Raw genomic sequence first — 15,729 nt, 5'->3', positions numbered from 1 at the left:
CACTGGCAGTAAAACAAACACTAATTCTATCAGCTTCACAGACACGTGTGTATCAAAAAAGACACAACATTGATATTACATCCAGTTTTAGAGGTGATAGAAGACGTATTTGAATGAGGGCCTTCAGATCTTTGTTGTCTGGACTGCCCTGTATGGTTGTGTACTTGTGAGGAAATAGCTTATAATTTATACTTTATAAATCAGGTTTTTAAAGACGATGCTGTACTGCCACGTAGGAACACAAAATGACTGTTCTAAAATTTACAGGAAGAACACAAAAAGACCATTAAGAACTCACACACACAAGTTTCAGATGATTATGTTAACTGAAACAAAGGCAGCTGCAATACTTTTCCAAGAAGATTTTCTCATACAAGAAATTGCAAAAAAATGAAAGCAGCAGTGGACCCCTCAAAATCCTGTTTGGGTAGGTTTGAGTGGAATACTGTTTGTATTTGCCAAAGCTACAGAGCGAATTGTGGAAAGTAAAGGTGTGATATGCTGCAGCAGCAGAGATGACAGTTCTGTTAGATCATAAACACATAAAAGCATCACCTGTTTTACTTGCTTAACAGTTGATATTATGCAACTCTGACTGGAGAGAGTCAGCTGGCATATGTATGTTCTCTTGCCATTAACCAGAACTTTCAGTAGACATTCTAACTTTCCTTAAGCATCAAAGGAAATAATTAGTGTTGTCTTTCTTGTTTTGAAAGAATAAACTACCAAAAAAGAATAAAATCAATCCAACCCTATGTTAAATGTTAAAAAAAAGCCCAAAACCAAGCCACAAGGCAATTCTACTAAACTTACATTAAACTAAGATAGTTTAAAACCTGATAATCTTTCAGTTTTATGAAATGGAAATATGGAGTAAAAATCAACAAGTAACTAATGGTTAAAACAAAGCCTTGCATTAGGCTAGCTGGATTTTTAAGCACCAGCAGTATATGTGCGTTTCTATAGCTCTCTTTCGAAACCATGATACTTGTATCAGTTATTTGAACTTTGTTTCATCTCAGTGATACTATCTAGCTAGAATTGTCACACCCTGGCCTGTGAGTTCAAAAACAAAACCAAACCCAAGTGGTCTGCTTAAACAGTTGCTTCTGGTACAAATGTTGGCAACAACTTTGCAATTCATTCATGTAACTGCATCATGCCATTAGCAACTGGAAATAAAACTCTTCTAGCACAGCACTAGCGAGTAACTTGAATCCCTCCCTGTGGATGAAAGCAAAGCAGAAGAAACTAAAGCCAACTTTGCCAGGTTTCACCAACACAGATCTCAGAAACACAAGGGAGAAAGGAACTGCAGCTTTTCCTGCCTGCATTTCCATTTTGACTTTTCATCACGTGAAAAGCGAACAGGCCACTCACAGGTTCAAGATGACTGGGCACCCTCCAATTAGGACAGAAGCAGTATTTCAGCTTTGTTCCCTTATCCTTCTCTAGAACCATTGGCTGCAAGTGTGAAGAGAGAAATGTGATGGGAAGGCAGGGAAGCACATGGATAAAGCTGGCATACAGTGTCGAAGAGGAACAACCTCAGAGTGTGCACAGGCAGGAGATTCACTTGACCCACACCAAGATAAAATCTTTTAAAATGCTTGTTTCCAAGAACTCCAAAACTGGGGGATGATTGAATAGGTACAACACTGATCTAGTACAAAACTAGTAATGGCTGTGAGATGTGGCAGTCCGGTATTTGTAGTTTTGTGTCATTAATTTATAAAATAAACCAGGGTGAAAGTTGTAACCATAACATGGACTGGATATGAGAAAATCCTGACCTGCCTCTCTTCCTTGTTTGCCTCCAAAAAAAAGCCCCAGCAAACTGTGCTATGTTCCTCACTGAAGTACTGCTGTTCTCATTCTTGCCCCTTTTTGAATACAGACAGGCTAATTTTGATGTGATCTGTTCTCAGTCTTATGAGTCTATTCTCAGGCTTATGGAGCATTAGGGATCTAGATCATGGAAGAGAAGAAATCCCAAAACATTCCAGTTCTTCCCAAGACTGACAAACAGACACTAGATGAAGTTTTCACAAGTACCTGGAATCCAAGCTAGGAAATGCAGACTGTGGCCTGGGGCTGTATGTAACATCCTTGTGCACATCCTTCTTCTGCTCTTGGGAGAAAGCACTGTATATGTAACTTTATATACATACACATACACACACACATATATATATATGTATGTATGCCTGTATGTATGTAGAGAGTTAAGTTTTTTAGTTTGGGTTTTTCCCCTTTTACCTCTTTCAAGAAGAAAAACCCTGACCTCAATAGGGCAAATGTTACAGGGCACCTGGGGTTTTATCATGCCACGTGTTAGGGAAAATTTAACTCAGTCCACATATAGCACAGCTGCCAGACCAACTGGACATGAGCTGTGCAGCAATGAGACAGACAAATCTAAGGGAACACTCAGGCTTTGACAACCAACCCACTCCTGATAACTGCAGTCTGAGCATCCTCACTGCCCTCAAAATTCTTTATATTCAGGACACACCAGTAGGTCTTGCTGATCAAAACATAGGAGCTGGTATTACGGCTCCCCCCCCCCCCCCCAAATATCAATTTCCGATTCTCTGACAATTGAGTGACTGGTTTTATTTCTTTTTATGACCAGCTACTTACTTAGACTTGGTTCTGAAAGTGGATTTTTTTTTTTAATTCTGACTGACAAAATACTAAGTATTTTTTACTATTTTTTATTAAAAAGCCATTTTAACTCTCCAAACAAAAGAAAGTTGCTGAACCCCAGTTAAATGACTGCTTACCTGATTAATGCACTCATCTTGCTGAAACCAGTGTGAACCCAGATCTTCTCCTCTACAGAAAAGGGCTCTAACTATGAGGACAAAATACTGTGAAGGCTTTTGAGGGGGTTTGCTCTCCCTCTCTCCCCCCCTCCCTCCTGATGGACTTATTTCAACCTTTCATAAATAAATTTCCCAAACCACAGACTGGATCCCAACTGAGTTTCTTTCTGGTCAAAGTTAGGGATTAACTCTCTCTCTTACTCTGTTCAACAGCTATTTAATTACTTTATGCAAAATAAAAATATCAAAAGGAGAGAAGAAATCGGTGTGGTCTTGTACTTGTGTGTTCCAGTAGGAGAAGCACCCAGTTGGTCCCTCAGCCTGCAGGAAATTCTGAGCCTCCCTCAACCCTTTCCATTCCTTTTCCATACAAGACACACAATTGGAGAAGCAGGCAGAGCCATGGAAGCATTGTTCCTCTACTCCCTGGCAGATGAGATATCAAAAATCATTTATTTATGGAAAGGAAAACACAGTCCACATGAGTGATTACAGATACCCATGAACACCCTGGAGCCTGCTTAAGGTGCTCTTGATTCAACTCACCTCAGATTAGGGAAGAAAATGGTAAATAAGATGCCTCACATGGCATGTTAACTGTTGTAATCTCCCCATTAGTGACTAAAGGATCAGGTATCATTGTGAAGACCCAGACTTTCATTTCTTCTGTTTTTTCTTCAGTCTCCTAAAAGAAATATGTTACCTTTGGCCAAGTGCAACACTTCACTTTTACACGTATGAAATTTATTTTGGTACAAAAATAAGAGAAAAAATAGTTATCCTCAGGCCATTTCTTTAATGCGAAAAACCTGTGTGAATTCTTCAGCAAGATTGAAAAAAAGAAAAAAATCCCATTTTTTTTCAAATGCATCTACCTAAGAAGTGGCAATAAACCACTCCCTAGTTGTTATTCTAGAATTAAGGTTACAATTACACTTGGGATGCAATGGATTAATCAGCCAATGTATATGCATTCATAAACGCATGTACACACCTAGACGCATATGCATAAATGAAACATTTCTTTTCTTCCAGTCCTGACAACAATGGCCTTCATGGCCCAGAAGCTCCAAAGGAATTGGAGATCCCAATTCCAACTGAAGCAGCAGCAGGAGGCTGAAAAACAGCTTAACAGGACCAGACCATCTGTATTCATCCAGGAGCTCCCCAGAAGCCATGGATGTAGTTACTGAGCTACTAACAAGCAAGCAAACCCTTCACTAGACCACCTTGTACCTGAAGACCAGAAGATGACAGACATCTGGGAAGTGCAAAGAAAGAGAGTAGCAAACCTGCAATCTATCCAAGTCAGGGAGGTAGAAGCTGTTAGAGGGAACCAAGTTAGCATACATACAGATAAGTATGAGGTATTGGGGAGAAGTCAGTGTAGTTTTGTGAAAGAGTTATGAGTCACAAATATCCTGAAAGACTTAAAGGGAACATGGACAAGGGAAATCCCATAGACACAGTCTACTTAAATTTCCAAGTGAAACAAGTCCACGTTTTCATGTTTCTTAAAGGAAACATAACTGCGGTGAGACAGGGAAGAGGGTTGCAACCCCCACCCAAAAGCTATGAAAGTACTTATGGGGTAAGGAAAGACAGCAAAAATGGTCTTCGAAGAAAGAATTTCAGCAGTGGCACAGAGCTAGAGCCTGCATTAGGGCCTGAATTATTCAACACATTCAGAAATTTGCAACATTTACAGAAATTCTTCACTATGACAGTGGTGAGGCACTGGCACTGGTTGTCCAGAGAAGCTGTGGCTGCCCCATCTCTGGCAGTGCTCAAGGCTAGGTTGGACAGGGCTTGGAGCAACTTGGTCTAGTGGAAGGTGTCTCTGCCTCTGGCAGGAGGTTGGAATTGAATGAGCTTTAAGGTCCTTTCCAACCCAAACCAGTCTGTGATTCTAAAATTCTAAATGATCAAAAAAAGATGGCTACTGATAGAACAAAACCTTTGGTATATCATTACTCAGAGTACTAAAGATGAAAATCAACACACTGCAGAAAGACCCAACATTACTATACAGTGTAATAAAATAGTAAACGAAATTCAATGTAGAGAAGTGTACTGACAGACACAGAAGAAGAAAATCTTGATTTAATATACAAAGTGATGGTCTCTGAATTATTATTACACAGTCATGAGACACTGGTTTTGTAACAGTTCTGGGAAATTATCATCTCAATGATCTCTAGTGGTCATAAAGGCAAATCAGTATTAGGCAAGGAATACAGCACATCATACCCTCCTTTCAAAAACAGTTTAGAAGAGTTAGGCAAGATACAAAAACACATAGCAAAGATTCGGAGAGTCTCAACCAGGGTGACAATTACACAGATTTGGACTTGTCAGACTGGATGAGTGATGACAGAGGAGGGTGATGATGCACATTTATTATGAAGGTGGACAGGAAATGATTGTTCATTCCTGGTTCAAAGACAAACCAAAAAAAGAAGGCATTTCTTCACACAGTCTATAGTTTTAAGAACCCTTTCCACAGGACTCCATAGCTCTCAAGTCTCCAATAAGTTCAGAAAAACACAGGGTCAACAAAGCTGTTTAGCAGCACACAACAAACACCAGACTTTTCAAGCTTCAACTTCTTGCTGCACCATCGCTATACTCATTTTACTAAACATGCAGTTCTGCACCATGCCCTTCTCCACAGCCTTAACTGTCTGATCCTGACTACACCTTTCCTGCCCATGCAAACACGATGAGAAGTGTTACTGCTCATTCCAGCATTCCCACTAAATCCATCTATCATTAAACAGGGACAAAAAGATTTCTTTCAATAGCAAACTAGTCCTCTGTTGTCCTAGTGAAATTCAGAAGCATCATTTTTACTCATATCTTACAGTTTTCATCTAGCTGGAGTCACAGAATGAGAAACACTTGTCTTCAGACTCATCTGGACATGCACAGTGCTACCGCAAGTTTGAGGAACTTTAAGTACACATGAGGATGCACTGGTCTCCATAATTTATGCAATCCAACCACCAAAGACACACTAAAGCTATCTGAAACACCTATAATCAATGCAGACCTTGTCAGTACTGTTGGCCAACTACTGGTCCGTGTTTCAGCTTGCACAGAAGCTTGCTTCAATATTTTTGAGGTAAAAGCAGCACCAAAAGAGACTCCTCCCTGCCAGTCCTCCTCTTAACAAACTGAATTAAAACACAAAACAATTTCTCAATCACCAATCTCAAACCTAAAAATAGTAATACAAAAATAATGTTAAATTCTCTAGTTCCACAAATAGTAAAAGTACAACATTGGTGGTATACTCATGAAAATAATACCTTATATGACACAGGGAATAACTTGAAAGCAGATGTATAAAATAATAATATATAAATGCTTGCCTTAAACCATTTCTTATATGCAATGCTTGCTATTTTATGTAAGTATGATATCAGTTGTACTTTGCTAGCTGCAGAACAGATGATAGGCATGATAAAAAATTATTTCACAGAAACAAGAAGCCTGTCCAAAAAAAAGAGAGGGGGGAATAAATCTGTTATTTCCCAGAACACTAGTCAAAGACAGCGTTCCTGGTTAACAGTATCAAGAGTCCCACAAACATAAAGAGCTCATAAGACAAGTTTCTTAAATCTTATTTGGGCATTTTAACACTAGGTATGTTTTGGCACAGGAAGCTAAATCAAGTACTTGAAATGGAATCAAAATATACAGGTAGTGAAGTGAACAAGTTGCCCATCATCATTTGCTTCACATTTTTAAGAGTTCTTTCATTATATTTTGTAGCATATAATTTCATTAACCTATTTAGATGAAGGCAAAAAAACTTATTTTGAAAACAGAAGCCTACAGTGTGTCTAACCTATCTGTAGCAATAAAATATATTTTAGAACAAGGCCTAATTCAATATTTTAGATTTTAATGTGACAATTATTACATTAATATCACCAGTTAAATAGAATAGCAATAAGCTATTAAAGATAATCATATGAATCACTACAGGACCGTGAAATGGGAAACACACAGAGCTTCAGCTGTATTTGAAATGATGAGAATTTTAAGTACAGTATTTTATGCATGCAAATAAAATGTTTTGAATAGATTTGGCACTAGTCAGGTACCAAGAGGTTGTGTACTACTATTACAATGAAATGAACAGAACTCACTAGGTTTTCAACATGGAGCTGTGACAAACATGCTCGCATATTAGAGTAAAAAAAAAGATATTAAAATTAACAAGAATAAATACTTTTAAAATTAAGAAGGTATACAAAATCTGGGATAAATATTCTTACTGAAAATTGTGGGGAAAGTATCTCAAGTAGTTTTGCAAGCCTTGTATGAGCTAATTTATCACAGCTGATGTTTACTAAAAAACAAGGGGTTTTCTAAATACCAAATAAATATTTCTTCATTAAAGGCATTTATTGTAACTGCTTCCAACCTGAAAAAGCCATAAAGCTCTTGAACTACAGTTCAGTATTTATTCCAACTGCTCTCCATTGCACGTCTGTGAGAAAGGATGCATGACTATCCTACCACCCTCCTGCATGTCTAGGGATTTTCATCTTCCCCACTGCACCCCATGTGGCCTGTAGATGTTAGAAAACATCATGTGAAAGCAGCATTTTAGACTACCAGAAACAGCATTTCTGGAAAGTAACAATCTGCCATTCTAGTTTTCTTTCCATTCACCATTGTACATTACAAGGCCATCTAATTCTGGCAGCTGTGTGGGCCAGAGTGATATTCTGGGGTCATCCAGCCTCCTCCCAAGCCCAGCTCTCCAGCTCTGAAGGGAGCCCTGAATGCCCAAGATGAGTTGCACCTCCAGCCCCACCTGCTACCTCACATGCAGACTCAGCAACCACAACTCATGGCACAGGCGATGTTCGGCTGTCAGAGAAGACACTACCCCAGAATTGCAACTGTTTCCTTTGGGAAGAGCCAACAGTCAATGGACAAGCATCAACTTTATGAGCCAGCTTATACTAAAAAATGTAGTACAAGGAGAGAGAGAAGCTACTAAACTTATGCTTTACAAGAAATTGCTAAAAGGTAACATAGTAGAAATGGCAACAGTCAGAAAATTACATAAACCCAAAACATTTAGCCAACTGCTAAAAGTCATGGTCAATGGGCAGGACTATATGCAGACAAGACTTGTACAGACTTGAAATGCAACTTATAATATTCGGTAGTGACTGATGCAAATGACAATTACCTTTCGTAAGACATGCAAACTACAACACTGCATGTCACCCCAAAGCCCTCCGTCAAAAACCCCACCACATCTTCCTTGTCTGATCATATGCAGGAAAAACAGAGATAGCAGAGAAGACACTTGCTCTTAACACGTATATACTTTTGTATACAGTGGAGAAACAATGACTTGTTATTCAGGCCTTTTGCAAATTCAGATTCCACTTTAAACTGCCTTATTTACAGTGCATCACAGTTTGATATAAAGAAGGATTTGTTCTTGTTTATCTTTTACTCACCAAAATACTTCCCAAAGTGAATTCAAAAGTTCTTAATTCTGTTTTGAACTTTTACCTAGGAATAGGACTGTGAAGTCTTTTTCAAAATTATTTTTAAAAACATTTATTCTCTGAGACAGAAGACATTCACCAAGTAAGACACACATTATAGAAAACGTCTATTTTTGAATTTGTCAGATTTTTACAGGTTATGATGGAAAATTTTCACTATGCCTCTCCCCTCTCCCCTATTATCACAACCCTTATCCCTCCATCAGTGAAGCAGCTAGAAGAATGATGCACTAAACAGAGTCCTGTTAAATTACAGTATGTAGGAGATTAAACTTAAGCCTGATGCTACAGTCAACCTTCAACAGCTGAGTTCTATTAATGGACACTCCTTAAAAGAAGTCCTTATTGGTTACTATTTAAAACTACATCTCTATTAAAATCTTGACTGAAAGAAATTACAAGTGATATGTATCTCCCATCAATGCCATGACAACACCACCCGGTTCAAGTATGCACTGCAGTGTTTACCACAATTTGCTTGAAGTAAAAAAAATATAGAAAAGAGTTCACTGATCAAATACCATCAATAAATACACTATGCTTTGCAAAAGAGATATGCTAATTTATAGCAATAGGAATTATGTATAAACTAGAACAATACATTTCCAGTCCACTGAAAATCCCAGTGTCATTATTACTTTCAATTGACTTCCTGTGTTAAGATCAGCATTGTAGAATTACAGTGCAGTGAAGGCATTGTAAAGTTACAACTTAATAGAAAAAAACCCAAAACTTAGGGAAAAGACAATTAATCAATGTTTTATTTCCAGATTTTTCAATTTCTACACAGGTCTAGAGATAGGTAAGGGGAGGAAGGGGGGAGGTTACTGTGCTTCATAATTACTGCATACATGCGTAGCATTCTGCTCACTGCTGAATGTTTTCTTCTGCTGTCTTCACTGCTCCTGCACAGTCCTTTGAGATCCAACACTGCCAAAACATTCCTGATTTCTCATTCAAAGAATCTTTTGAATGAAGAAATTTTCTATTACTGACACATCAACCCAGGGCAAATTTTTGAAGTGCAAGAGTTTTAACTTATCTATAGGAAGTTGCCAGCTTCCTACTTAAACTATGCATTGACCTTGCAACCCTCTACACATCGTATCTATTTCTACATCTGAACTTCTGTTTTAGGCTTTGTAACTGATGATGAATTAGTAACAACAAAGAAGGAAGCAGTGGGATGATAGAAAATATATAAAAAAACAACCCTATAAAATATTGTGCTACTTGTTTCTAAGCAAGAGATCAGCAGGTCTGAACACAGCTCCACTTGGAATTCACACACTAGACTAAGGAAAGAAAACACAACAAACTCCTTCCAGCCTCAAGCAGATCTCAGCAACCTGCAAGGTGAAGACATGTTATCTCTGCTGTTGCTCTGAGCATCAGCTGCACATTTTTCAGTCCCTATCACAGTCCATGCCTTCGATCTGGGTGTTACTTGCTACGTTCAGGTTTACTTTGATGCATTTCCAATGCAAAAAGCATGTGCTAGTCTTGTTAGCCTGAGTTATGGTGGTTAGGACATTTTCCTCTCCTACAAGGTGGAAGATAGGAGAAGAGCTCCTAGGTAGCAAGGCTACTAAATCCAAGTCTCTTGCTTCCCGGATGAATAATTACAGAGAAAGCAGGATAATTATTTTTTTCTTCTCTTTTTTGAATGAACATGACTTTGTCAATGTATCTTCCGCTGAGCTCTCTCCAGGGCACATATGGAAAATCCAAGCTCTTCGTAGTCCCGGATTAGCACAGTAGCCAATACCAAAGTCACCAACACTTTCACGTATATGATCGGCTAAGAAGGATTTCTATTAAGTGCTTCATTTGAATCAAGTAGTAAAATGCCAACTGGTTATCTTTTATGCATCTAAGTGTTTTTCTTAATCTGGCCAGAACCTCTCAGCAGTTAGGATACAGAGCTGGTCTCTCCAAGGAGTAAATACACAAAAATTTTGCATTTCTGTACCTAATCAGAGTCAAGAATTCCTGACAGTGTAAAAACACAGCACTCTTAAGATAGAAGAGTGCTTTTTTAGTTCTGCCTCTTCAGGGGTAATATTTGCTCTATCTGGATTGTCCATACAGACGTGTACTATTTAAGTTCTATGGGAATGGTGCAAAAGACTGCTTGTGACCAGCTGGACTTGGAGAACTTACAATGACATGGACATGACAGACCACATAACTTGCATGTACCATTGCAGGAACTACAGCTCAGATTTTCACTGCAGACAGGAGACAGAGGTTTATGCCACTGGCTGTACTTTGGTCTCGAGAACAAGATTTCTGACAGACTGTAATGCTAGAGGGAATATTTTGTATGCATCCAGCTACTAGGGGTTTCCAATTTCAAGTAATCGAAATGAAAGTTACAGACAAAACCAGTGTATCTTAGGCAATTGCACAAGCAAAACAATAGCAAATAAGGTACACAGAAAACATTCGGTTCCTTCTCACCTACCCCTACCAGAAGAAAAAGAAAACTGGGATTCTTGTCAGTGTAGCTGCTATTGTTTCCGTATTTAACAAAAAGCAGGCGGGCCGACAGTGATTTTCATTATTTTAATTCTTCTGTGCAGTGAAATGTAGCCATGTGACAACCAGAAAGTTATTTAATCAATAATAGTATCATATAGCCAATTTTGACAAGGCTGTGAAAAAAGAAAATCACAGTAGCAGCAGGAGAGTAATTCAAAAAGTCGTTGTCCTTGAAGGGCACAAGAACACTCCTCTTGATGAAAGGTCAAATGCAATGGGTAAAATATTCACAATTCCAAACCCTCAAGCAGCTGTAGTTAATAAAACCTAATGCACAGAATAAATAAAGAATATAAAACCTGAGAATAATCTATCAAATGTGACAGTGATACTCGTATCTATATCCTTATGCAAAAAAGGTGTCTGCTAGTAACGTTCCAGCTAGTGTTAAGAAAGCAAATCATTCTTATTCACACTGAAAGCTCAGCCTTCTTGCCTCTAATTGTGGTTCATTAAATTGTAGCGCACAACTAGCACAATGTAAAATAGCTAGTCTGAGTAATTAAAAATATATAACCTCTCTTACGAAAATAATCATGATATGGAAGGGAAAACTACTTATTTATATTCTTCAGTGATCCATTATTTTCTAATTTGTTTTTCTTTTAAATGATGCTTATACAGCCAAACAAAAGGATAAAAAGGAAATATGCTTTTCCAACTTTCATGCTGACATGAGGATGTCAACATGAGGATTTATAACTTGCAAGTAATGAAAATCAAGGGTGGTTTTTTTCTTCTTAAAGGAATGAGAATTTCTAGTTCTTAATTAGAAACCTGTTAGAGACAGGCAGGATAGATAGCAATGAGCTTATAATAGAGAATTTAACAAAATAAGATATCTTCATGGTCATTTCTCCTTGATAAAGCACAACTGTTCTCCTCTGTGTGCTAAGACTTCATCAAATGGGGATCTTAACTATTCAGTTCATTAAGATACCCTTCACAGTTTTGGCAACTGTTCCAGAATACGTTTACAAACTTTCTCTGATGGTTATACTACAGTTATTGTTTAACTAAGCTGCATTATTTAGTTTGGCTTAATTTACCTCTTCTCCCCAACTTTACTTTTAACACTTTCCAGTCATTAATTTGTTTCCTCATATTAAAAGTCTAGATGTTTTGACAAGGTGTCTGTATGTACAACTGCTTGTTCTTCACTGGGCCAGAGCTACCTTTTACAAGAGATTTTCCTTTCAACAAGACAGGACCAAAAGTTAACAAGCCTACTGTTGTATGGAACACTTTAGAAAAATAACCAGAACTGTAGCTGATGCTCTTTTGTCTAGAAAAGGACAATGTGGTACAAGAATATGAAGCTTTACTCTCTCTGGGGCCAAAGGAAAATAGAAACGTCTCCTGGGAAATGGTACAGGTCCCATCTTAACAAGTAACAGACAAACTGGCACAGAATTGAAGTCATACGACAGAGCTCAGCATAGGCTGTCAGCCTACAAATCTTCTAGATAACAGATATATTGGAGAAAAAAGAAAACAAACAGCAGGAACATTATGGTACTTCAGAATTACTCAAACACTATGTTTGAGACAAGAAGTCTTCTGTATCTTCACTGAAGTAGGCATTTGAGAACAAAGTCTCAAAACTAAAATTCTCCAAGTGCAGGGTACACTTAGAAATGCTACAAGCTGCACAACTAGACTGACATTTCAAACTACTTTATGGAGAAATAAACACAACTACATGTTCACACATTCAAAAAATATCTAAGATATTGTATCACTGCAACAAATTACTCAATGAACTGGCTTCAGAAACAAACAACCCTATTGCTGATGACATTATGATAGGCTATTTTCTAAGTGCACAATAATAATGAATGACCTCAAAAAAATTACTTGATTTATATGGTTTATCCAGAAGCATGTAACAGCAAGTCTCTCTTTCAGTTGCGCTTACACCATATGTATGTGAATGGTTTAATCCTTACAAAAGGGTGTAAGTGTTTATCCCACAGATACAAGGATGTGAAACTGCTCTGAAAAACAACTCAGTGTTTCTCTGACTTCGAGGCTAGAACGGATCTACTACTTGCAACATAGAGCTTTATGCTGCGTTTATTACAAAGCCTCTCAAGTACAGCAGATTAGCCCTCTAATGAGCCAGGTCTCTTTTTACCTGATTTCTATGTGTCTAAGGTTGTATGATGCATTGTCTCCCATGAAAAAGCCTGAATAACAACCAGATTTTTCTGATTTTCTGCTTGATATTCCAGGAATCAAAGTCTTAAAAGTTAAATAACAACATCTGCCTCCATAATCTTCACAACTTCCCAGAGCCATCAAGGATGGCTGCCACATGTCTGAAATTAGAGACAAATGAAACAGTGGGTCCTCTTTACGCTCTGGAGAAAGGCAAATGCCAGCAAAAGCTTGAGAGAAGTGTTACAAAAACGTTTGCTAAACTAAGCATTCCAGTGCTGCTCCAAAGCCAAGATCTTCAAGTTACAATGCAGGGAACCTAGAAACATAAAAGCACATGTCGGGCAAGGATCTAAATCCTTAGCTAGAGAAAATAGACTGGATCTTACAAGGGATATTAGTAACAAACCACACTTTGTGTGAAATTCTGGGATAGAACTCTACAAGTCCTTGTCAGCAGCAATAAAGACTCCCCGTGATGCAACCTTTCAGAGCCAAAAAACCAGTAGCGGTTTCTAATGCTTTCTCATTCCATTGTCTTTGTTACAATTTTAAAGCTCTGTGATACAAGACTTAATATAGTGCATTTTAGAGTAAATATGATAGCCTAAAACATCTCAAAGTCTGGTGTCCAGCATCACTGAATTTACAGGTATACTGCTGCATGGCCTAACTAATTAAGCACAATTTGATCCATCAAATGGATTATGTCAAACAGGTGATAAAACTCTAAATAAACCCCCAAATTAAACCTTCCCTCTTCAGAGAAAAGCCCAGCGCAGCCAGAAGCAATGTCTCAAACTAAGCCTTCTCCAGATCTTTCTCAGTGGACAACTGATATCATAGCACGCCCAGTGACAGATTATTCAGCCACAGGCAGCACACAGTTGGTCTGTTTCCTAATGCAAGATTTTTATAATTCTCTTACCAGACAATGCAACTACAGACTAATTAATAAGAACCATGTGTAGCATTTCTTTACATCTTATACATTTCTTACAAAAACAACTGTATGTTAGTAGAATGCACATCACTTACACAACATGTAGTACTTTTAACATTAATTTTTGAAAATAAATTATTAGGTATTTACAATAATTCTTAAGACCTCCAAGAAACCTTCTCTCTTTACAACTTTTATGTGGTTTTACCACATCATCATGACTGTTTCGTCTTTAAACCAAAATATTGTATCTATACATTGAAAGCTCTTCCACAGGCCCTTTCAGCAATATTTCAGTACACCTCTCCTGAAATAAGTCTGACTAGATTAAGTACAATCTTCAAGAGGTAGCACTTTTGCTCACCTATTTTCAGTATTCTCCTTTTCTTTTAATACAGTCTACTTGCTTTTAACAAGTCTTTATTGACCTTAGACTCTGAAATCAAGCAATTCAGAACGTGACACTCAACTGTTCAGTGTAACACGATTGCTATAATGAAGATGAAGTAAAAGGAATTGTAGAAATAATGGAGTGATGGAGAAAAAAAGAAAAAAGGGCAGTGACTCACAGGATCTTCGCAGTTTACAGACAACCCACTAACACTGATGGCAACTTGTTACTTCCAAAGAGCTCAAACAGCTCCTTCTAACACAGATTACTTCACTCTCATCTAGAAGAAACATCATTCTATATGCCTCCTATGTGAAAACAGGACCAACATTCATAGTGCTCCCCAAACCAGAAGATCATGTCCAGGAAACAGCACCACTACAGAGGGCTACAGGAAGGTGTTATATAGGTTGCTCTGTTCTGTAGAGGATCTTTTATTAATGCACCCATCCAATGTTTATGGTACCCACTGTACCTATGACCATGGGCAGAGGAGCTTTTTGGTCAATGAAAGAATCATAAGATACTTGAGGCTGGGCAAGAAGAAACCAGCTATGCCTACAGGCAAGAAATGTATTTTGAGAAAAAATAGCAGGACAGCTTGTTAAAAGTTAACACACCTGCCCCCACCCTAACTTTGTAAGTCCTTCTCCCACTATACTAATGCTTTTATAACTTTTCTCATTCACCGGATAGAAATGCTATATTCCTCTATTACCATGTTTTCACAATTATTTCAATCTGGGCCAAAGCTAGTGGTGAGTCATACAACTGCCTTTCAACACGACTGCAGTTCCTCTGTGTCGGTTGTTAAGAGCCCATCCATACAAACCCACAGTAATATTTTGGTAGTATCTCTTTAAAAGTAAATAAATTTCTATATTTTCTGTTAATCTCACTTAGGTTTTCTTTTTACTGTGTTGCTTTGCTGTCCAAAAGACTGAAAGGGGCACAGAATTTGTCAAGTTTATTTGCTGTATGTAGGCAAGGAACCTTGTTGGGTCTTTCTCCCCCTCCTCCCTCATGTATTTAACTGATTCCATCCTCAGAAGCAGCAGCTTTTCATTATTATGCAATCACCTTCAAATTAATTTGATTAAACTGAATTTGATTAAACCTCATGGAAAAGCTAGCCATTCCAGTCACATTTTGCAATCCTTAAAAAAAAAAAACAACCACCAAACCAACCAACAACAAAACCATAACCAAAATACCACCACAGGAAGAAACCACTGGAGAAATAACAAATAAACCACTGGATAAGTAATAAATAAACCAGACCTCATGATGAAGTTTTTCAGGAATATCTGAAAGTAGTTT

The 15,729-nt window shown here is 37.9% G+C and overlaps 1 protein-coding gene across 3 annotated transcripts in view; it reads right to left on the bottom strand.

Annotated features, from left to right (window-relative positions):
- ATXN7L1 (ataxin 7 like 1) overlaps positions 1–15,729 on the bottom strand; it is a 114,350-nt gene that overhangs the window by 57,912 nt on the left and 40,709 nt on the right. The window lies entirely within an intron of this gene.

This window comes from Neopsephotus bourkii, unplaced genomic scaffold, assembly GCF_033783945.1.
Source record: "Neopsephotus bourkii isolate Nb327-2 ecotype Australia unplaced genomic scaffold, CSIRO-AGI_Nbou_v1 NB_1328, whole genome shotgun sequence".
Taxonomy (NCBI): Eukaryota; Metazoa; Chordata; class Aves; order Psittaciformes; family Psittacidae; genus Neopsephotus; species Neopsephotus bourkii.
This window is presented reverse-complemented; position numbering and strand designations above follow the sequence as displayed.